At 36.8% G+C, this 8,297-nt stretch overlaps 1 long non-coding RNA gene across 2 annotated transcripts; it reads right to left on the reverse strand.

Moving 5' to 3' along the window:
• Positions 1–1,198: 1,198 nt before the first annotated feature.
• LOC112704115 (uncharacterized) lies at positions 1,199–2,933 on the reverse strand. 2 transcript variants are annotated; one of them, XR_003154785.3, is made up of 5 exons: positions 2,882–2,923; positions 2,687–2,778; positions 2,116–2,210; positions 1,386–1,501; positions 1,199–1,290 (listed from the first exon to the last, which is right to left on the reverse strand). It is a non-coding gene; the product is annotated as an uncharacterized lncRNA (long non-coding RNA). The 2 variants fall into 2 exon arrangements; XR_011864063.1 differs by having other exon boundaries at positions 2,116–2,778; positions 2,882–2,933.
• Positions 2,934–8,297: the final 5,364 nt, after the last annotated feature.

The raw sequence follows: 8,297 nt of genomic DNA on the forward strand, positions 1-8,297 counted from the left end.
AATTATCCGCTCATCACCACCACGTGTTCCAGGTTGAGACTCGAAGCTCTTTTGACCCTATGTCATAAGTGTGGCCGGGCACTGTGAAAGACCCGGATGAGCTCACCCCCGTAAATATTCACCAGTGAAGGTGATGGATATAGATCATGATTATGATCAAGTTTATGATGAGTATAACTCGAGTTGGGGATGCGCGACAGAGGGACAATCCAATGGTTAGCTACCAGGACTTGTCGGGTTGGCTCTATAACCGACAGATGATATCATCAGCCACTAGGGACAGACATTCATCATATTCATACTATATGAATTGTTTGAGATTGCCTATTTGACTACATATTACTTGCTAATTGTCTAAATGCCTTACTTGTTCCTATTTGTATATTTCTTGTTTGATATAACTGTGTTTGCTACATTATACTCCTGCTAGTGGTTGGAGGTCTGAAGGAATTGGAAAGGGAAGTATTAGTTAGACTGAAGGATCTTTAGTCAGATGCCCTTTATGGTATAGCTTGTTTGTAAGCTTTGATACTATTTGGAGGAAGTTTTAGGATTGCCTTTGGCTTTCCTCTATTATTATGTATTATATATGTGGAAGCTGTTACCATGCTGGGGACCTCTGGTTCTCACCCATGCGGATTTTGTGGTTTTCAGATGCAAGACGTCAGGTTTCTCGCTGAGGCTTGCTGGAGACTTCTGGTTTAGCGAAGATCCTTTGTTCTTGGGGACTCTGTTTAGTTTATATGTTTTGCTTAGATACTTTTATCTCCATTAAATAATACAAACTGTGATGACTCCTTTTATGGGAGATTTTGGAGAATAGGTTTCTATATTTGTGTCCCTTTGGGTTTCCTTTGGGGTTTCTTTATTTTATCATATGTATATATTGCTATGTTCGGACCGGTTATCTTTGTAGCCGAATTTTGAGTCTTGATATTCCTGTTCTTGACACTCCTTTGTATATATATAATCTCGCGTTGGTTTATCATTTGTTCGTTACGTTATCGATCGGAGTGTTGCGCTTTTCGAGTTGCGATTTTTTTGTTTACCCCTTTTTTTCTACTAAGGCTCCTAGTTATAATTAATCATTCATACTACTATACGTACTAAATTTTTATTTTAGAGGTCGTAATACCTTGCCATCTCTGAATTATGACTTAAGCATAAGACTCTGTATGATGGGGTGTTACACAACTTACATCATATGCAATGCATGCATATTACCTTAGTATGCTTTCAGGTTTAGCCCGTTTATACTGTGTCAATATTGATCTGAACCATCTTCTAAACCTACACAAAATTCAGGTGAAGAAATGATTAGCAGCATATTACTGATATTTAGAAGTAGTGAAGTACTTCATATATAACTCTGCCGTTCAGCTTACTCATTATTGTCAAACTCAGGTCCTGCATCACATCGATCAATTGCAGATGGCGCAATGTTGAGATCACCAACAACAATTATTCTCCTTCCCATATGCAGAAGAGACTCCCATCTTTTCTAATAGAGAAACTATAAATATCAATGAAACAGAACAAGATAAACACTAAAACATAGAAAATTCTCAGCTCTTTAAAACAAAGAAACAGAGAAAAAAAGTGAGTACAAACATTGATATTAACATATCCAAATTTTTGAAAACTAAATACAGTTTCCTAAGAATAATTTACAAGCTAGCATACACAAAAAATGTTAGTAAATTAGTACTAATTTGTACAAGTTTGAAAAGTAGACTCTGGATTGCTGTTCCCATTGGCATAGCAGGCAACTACTGCAGAACCATGAATATCAGAAGCTGATTTTAAACTTTCTTTATCAGAAATGTCAAGAAGGTCCAGTTTACAACACCTTGTAGCCAGATGGCAACTATTCGACTCTTTACCAGATAGTGAGAGATAGCCAACAAGGTTCCTTTTCCATAGAAATGTTCAATAAAAGAATTTTAGCAAGCCTCAGAAAGAACTAGTAAAAATGGCAAAGAACTACAAACAAGACTCATTAGATTATAAATTGTGAATCTTAATTGAGCACAACTACAGGGACAACTATTAAAACTGAGTAACCTATCAGATCAAAATAATGTTAGGCAACGTCCTGTAATAAAAAATGACTACCTTATCAAACTACAGTTAGGGAAGATGTGCAGAATCCTTTTGAGGTAGGCAATTCCACTCTGAACTGCAAGGAAGCCATCATGCCCATTTTTCACCTGTCAAAACCATACCAAACCATTGTCCCTTTCATCTTTTAGGCAGAAAATTGATTTGGGAATAGGGGTTGAGGAAAGAGGGAAGTCTAAGGGTTGGAAGATACCGGTTTACCAAGTGCTATTAAAAAGTGCACCCTGGCAATTTCATCATGATCTTTGAGAAAATATAAGTTACTTGAGACAAAAAATCCAAGATGATTGAGTCCATCAAGAGCATCGATAGCAGGCATAACAAAATTAACTTTTGAACTTTGAATAAGCTCATTTAGCATTTTCATAATGTTGTTTATGACTGCATCTAGTCCACTGATGTAGTATAATAATCTAAAGATGAAACTAACGGAGATCTCCATGGCTGTCATTTAACTCTTGAACTCTCAATAATTAAGCAGCACAATAAATTATATGAAATTCACCTCTTTTACACTTTCGTTACTCTTCATAGAGAACAGTAACAAGAAAGTCGGACCAAATACCTCTAGCCTCCTCCATAAGAGCAGAAGCACAACTATTAGGCACCTCTCCACAAGATCCCTACTCCTTTAATAGTCGCCACTTCGATTTTGACCTAAACATCAAGATTGAAATCACTACCAATAGATAACAAGAAATCACAAGTTGATATCAATTCTGAAGGAAGAAAATGGAATCGAGAAAAAGAAAAGGCTTACCTAATTGATAAACCTACAACAAGCCCAATCAGCATCAACAGCAACAAGAAGATAGAAACTGCGAAGAAAAATTGATAAACCTAAAATTGGCACAGAAAAATTGAGCCCTAAACACCAAAATCACAAAATCAGATTATACCTGAAATTGACTAAGGGAGCAAACGCGACAAGAGTGACAGCGGAGAGAGCTCTGTGATGACGGTGATGAAGGGAGCAGATGCGATGAGAGAAGCGGAGGGAGCTTTGCAACAATGGCGACCAAGGGAGCAGATGCGACGAGAACGATGGTAGAATGAGCTCGTGCGACACAAGAGATGACAGAGAGATCGTGCGATGCAAACGGCAGCAACGGCGGAAGAAGCTCGTGCAACTAGAGAAGAAGCAGCTCGTGAGGAAGAAGCTCATGTGTGAAGTGTGAATGAACGTGTGTGAAGTATGAATGAAGCTCGAGACACTAGGGTTAAATTAGCTTTCCATCAATATTTTCCAATGGAAAATTTTAAATTACAGACGGATTTTCCGTCTGTAATAATTTAATAAAAGGAAGCATTTTTGTTTATTTAATTACAAACGGATTTTTCTTCTGTAATTATTTTTCACGGAAAAAAATTAATTTTTCTGACAGAATTATCGACAGATTCTTTTTCCGTCTGTAATTTATGCTAATTTATTTTTTTTGTTTTCCGACAAAAATTCCTCTGAAATTCCGTCTATATTTCCGTGGGATAAAATCCGTCGAAAATATCCGTCTATAATAACTAGTTTTCTAGTAGTGGTATCCCAAAGAAAAAAAATGAAAAATAAAAGATTAAAGCTAACTAAAGCTAAACACAGGATTGTCACTTTAAAAATTGGCAGCATAAATATGTTGAATAATAAGGCTAACTTAGTTCATTCACAAGTTATCATTGAAAATCTTCATCAAATATGTGTGGATGGTGAAATTTTCTGTTTTAATTTATATTTCTGGAGAAATATTTTTCTTATAAATACCACAAACAAATTAGTATAACAGAAGAGGAAAAGGTCAGACAAAGGCATCCAAAGAGAGGAGATTTCATTTAAAAATAAAAATAAAAAAATAAAAGAAAAGTGTAAAGAGAAGAGTTCAAATATCACCACCATCAAAATAGAAAAGAGCAGATAAAAATTTCAGCACTAATTTCTATTATTAAAAAGCATATTAAGAATTCAGTATAGTTACATTTTTTTGGTACATTATTATTCTGTATTTTTATTTAAAACGCATGTAAATAATATTATAATTATATATATTTTCCCCTACATGGATATAATATATTAGTTAAATCACGCAGAAATAATAAAATTAAGATAATAGAAGAAAAATAAACAAGCAAGGGACTTATTTTAATTATAGATGAAATAGAGATGTGAAAATACGTTGAGGTTAAGCAAAAGCAAATATTGTGTTGTGTAGTTAAAGTTGTCTCTAATGTTTAAATCGTATTATTTATATTTCTAACATTTTAAAAATGTAATAATGTTGTACTACTATTAATTCTGTTAACATATCATTAATGACATTACACACATGGAGCTTAAGTTACTTCAAACGTTAACATAAACATATCTACATCTTTGCGTCTATTACAAGTTTCAGTAAACCAAACATAATATCAGGAAGAAAAATAAAAGAAGAACATAATGTGTGATATTCCTCACATTTAGAATCCTACTCTTTTTTCTTTTCTCTGAACTTGATTATAGAAAATGCTTACATATTAAAAGTAGTTTCTGGATCGTTTTTGCTTTGAAGGAGAAAATTGTTGGGTTTTGCTCTATAAAGGTGTTGATTTCGTGCAATGAAAGAACATATGTACATTTTTTTTGGTTTTCTAGGCAATATTGCATACAATAAAATTGGTAATGTATAAGGTTGTTGGCATTATAAGGTGTTGAGTTTTTTTAGTTTTGTAGAAAATATTTTCTGTTCATGGCATGATTTTTTTTGGGTTGTGCTTTTTTAATTGCTTACTGACATTGGAGTTTAGGAGTATTTTGATATGTTGTGGTTGAAAATTTTTGGTTCATTTTTTCTGATGATGGTTGACAGATATAACTGGGTCTAGGTCTATATGCATAGAATGAGTTATTTTGGTGTCAAAAACTCAAAATTTACCACTAAGGTAAGTTCGGGCTTCAAAGAGGGCCTCTGAAGTATTTGGATGGAGAGATTACTATTGTAGATGGTGCGCGAAATTGTGAACAATACTTTTCACAACTCTCATAATCCCCGGTCATGAACCCCAAAAACTTGGTGCTCAATACCATGGCATTAACACAACTTCGCACAACTAACCCGCAAGTGCACTGGGTCGTCCAAGTAATAAACCTTACGCGAGTAAGGGTCGATCCCACGGAGATTGTTAGTATGAAGCAAGCTATGGTCATCTTGTAAATCTTAGTCAGGCAAACTCAAATGGATATGGTGATGAACGCATAAAAACATAAAAGATAAAGATAGAGATACTTATGTAATTCATTGGTAGGAACTTCAGATAAGCGCATGAAGATGCCTTCCCTTCTGTCTCTCTGCTTTCCTACTGTCTTCATCCAATCCTTCTTACTCCTTTCCATGGCAAGCTTATGCAAGGGTTTCACCGTTGTCAGTGGCTACCTCCCATCCTCTCAGTGAAAATGTTCCTATGCTCTGTCACAGCATGGCTAATCATCTGTCGGTTCTCGGTCAGGCCGGAATAGAATCCAGTGATTCTTTTGCGTCTGTCACTAACGCCCCGCCTGCTAGGAGTTTGAAGCACGTCACAGTCATTCAATCATTGAATCCTACTCAGAATACCACAGACAAGGTTAGACCTTCCGGATTCTCTTGAATGCCGCCATCAGTTCTAGCCTATACCACGAAGACTCTGATCTCACGGAATGGTTGGCTCGGTTGTCAGGCGAGCACTCGGTTGTCAGGCGATCAACCATGCATCGTGCAATCAGGAATCCAAGAGATATTCACCCAATCGAAGGTAGAACGGAGGTGGTTGTCAGTCACACGTTCATAGGTGAGAATGATGATGAGTGTCACGGATCATCACATTCATCAAGTTGAAGAACAAGTGATATCTTAGAACAAGAACAAGCGGAATTGAATGGAAGAACAATAGTAATTGCATTAATACTCGAGGTACAGCAGAGCTCCACACCTTAATCTATGGTGTGTAGAAACTCCACCGTTGAAAATACATAAGAACAAGAGTGATCATTGGCTTCGGTCCCAGAGAGGGAACCAGAAGAACCAAGATGATCTCAGATCCAAAGATACCAAGATGAAAATACAATAGTATAATGTCCTACTTATAGAAAACTAGTAGCCTAGGGTGTACAGAAATGAGTAAATGACATAAAAATCCACTTCCGGGCCCACTTGGTGTGTGCTTGGGCTGAGCAATGAATCATTTTCGTGCAGAGACTTCTCTTGGAGTTAAACGCCAGCTTTTATGCCAGTTTGGGCGTTTAACTCCCATTTTGGTGCCAGTTCCGGCGTTTAACGCTGGAATTCCTGAGGGTGATTTTGAACGCCGATTTGGGCCATCAAATCTTGGGCAAAGTATGGACTATCATATATTTCTGGAAAGCCCAGAATGTCTACTTTCCAACGCCGTTGAGAGCGCGCCAATTGGGCTTCTGTAGCTCCAGAAAATCCGCTTCGAGTGCAAGGAGGTCAGAATCCAACAGCATCTGCAGTCCTTTTTAGTCTCTGAATCAGATTTTTGCTCAGGTCCCTCAATTTCAGCCAGAAAATACCTGAAATCACAGAAAAACACACAAACTCATAGTAAAGTCCAGAAAAGTGAATTTTAACTAAAAACTAATAAAAATATACTAAAAACTAACTAGATCATACTAAAAACATACTAAAAACAATGCCAAAAAGCGTATAAATTATCCGCTCATCACAACACCAAACTTAAATTGTTGCTTGTCCTCAAGCAACTGAAAATCAAATAAGATAAAAAGAATAGAATATACAATGAATTCCAAAAACATCTATGAAGATCAGTATTAATTAGACGAGCGGGGCTTTTAGCTTTTTGCCTCTGAACAGTTTTGGCATCTCACTCTATCCTTTGAAATTCAGAATGATTGGCTTCTTTAGGAACTTAGAATCCAGATAGTGCTATTGATTCTCCTAGTAGAGTATGATGATTCTTGAACATAGCTACTTATTGAGTCTTGGCCGTGGCCCAAAGCACTCTGTCTTCCAGCATTACCACCGGATACATACATGCCACAGACACATAATTGGGTGAACCTTTTCAGATTGTGACTCAGCTTTGCTAGAGTCCCCAATTAGAGGTGTCCAGGGTTCTTAAGCACACTCTTTTTGCCTTGGATCACAACTTTATTTTTTTCTTTTTCTTTCTTTCTTCTCTCTTTTTTTTTTGAATATTCATTGCTTTTTCTTGCTTCAAGAATCATTTTAATGATTTTTCAGATCCTCAGTAACATGTCTCCTTTTTCATCATTCTTTCAAGAGCCAATATTCATGAACCACAAATTCAAGAAACATATGCACTGTTTAAGCATACATTCAGAAAACAAAAAAATATTGCCACCACATCAAAATAATTAAACTGTTATAAAATTCAAAATTCATGCAATTCTTTTCTTTTTCAATTAAGCACATTTTTATTCAAGAAAGGTGATGGATTCATAGGACATTCATAACTTTAAGGCATAGACACTAAGACACTAATGATTACAAGACACAAACATGGATAAACATAAGCACTAAAAAAATTTGAAAAACAGAAGAATAAAGAACAAGGAAATCAAGGAACGGGTCCACCTTAGTGATGGCGGCTCTTTCTTCCTCTTGAAGATCCTATGGAGTGCTTGAGCTCCTCAATGTCTCTTCCTTGTCTTTGTTGCTCCTCTCTCATGATCCTTTGATCTTCTCTAATTTCATGGAGGATGATGGAGTGTTCTTGATGCTCCACCCTTAGTTGTCCCATGTTGGAACTCAATTCTCCTAGGGAGGTGTTTAGTTGCTCCCAATAGTTTTGTGGAGGAAAGTGCATCCCTTGAGGAATCTCAGGGATCTCATGATGAGTGGGGTCTCTTGTGTGCTCCATCCTCTTCTTAGTGATGGGCTTGTCCTCATCAATGGGGGTGTCTCCCTCTATGTCAACTCCAACTGAATAACAGAGGTGACAAATGAGGTGAGGAAAGGCTAACCTTGCCAAGGTAGAGGACTTGTCCGCCACCTTATAGAGTTCTTGGGCTATAACCTCATGAACCTCTATTTCTTCTCCAATCATGATGCTATGAATCATGATAGCCCTGTCTATGGTAACTTCGGACCGGTTGCTAGTGGGAATGATTGAGCGCTGGATAAACTCCAACCATCCTCTAGCCACGGGTTTGAGGTCATACCTTCTCAATT

Source organism: Arachis hypogaea, chromosome 7 (genome assembly GCF_003086295.3).
Source record: "Arachis hypogaea cultivar Tifrunner chromosome 7, arahy.Tifrunner.gnm2.J5K5, whole genome shotgun sequence".
Taxonomy (NCBI): Eukaryota; Viridiplantae; Streptophyta; class Magnoliopsida; order Fabales; family Fabaceae; genus Arachis; species Arachis hypogaea.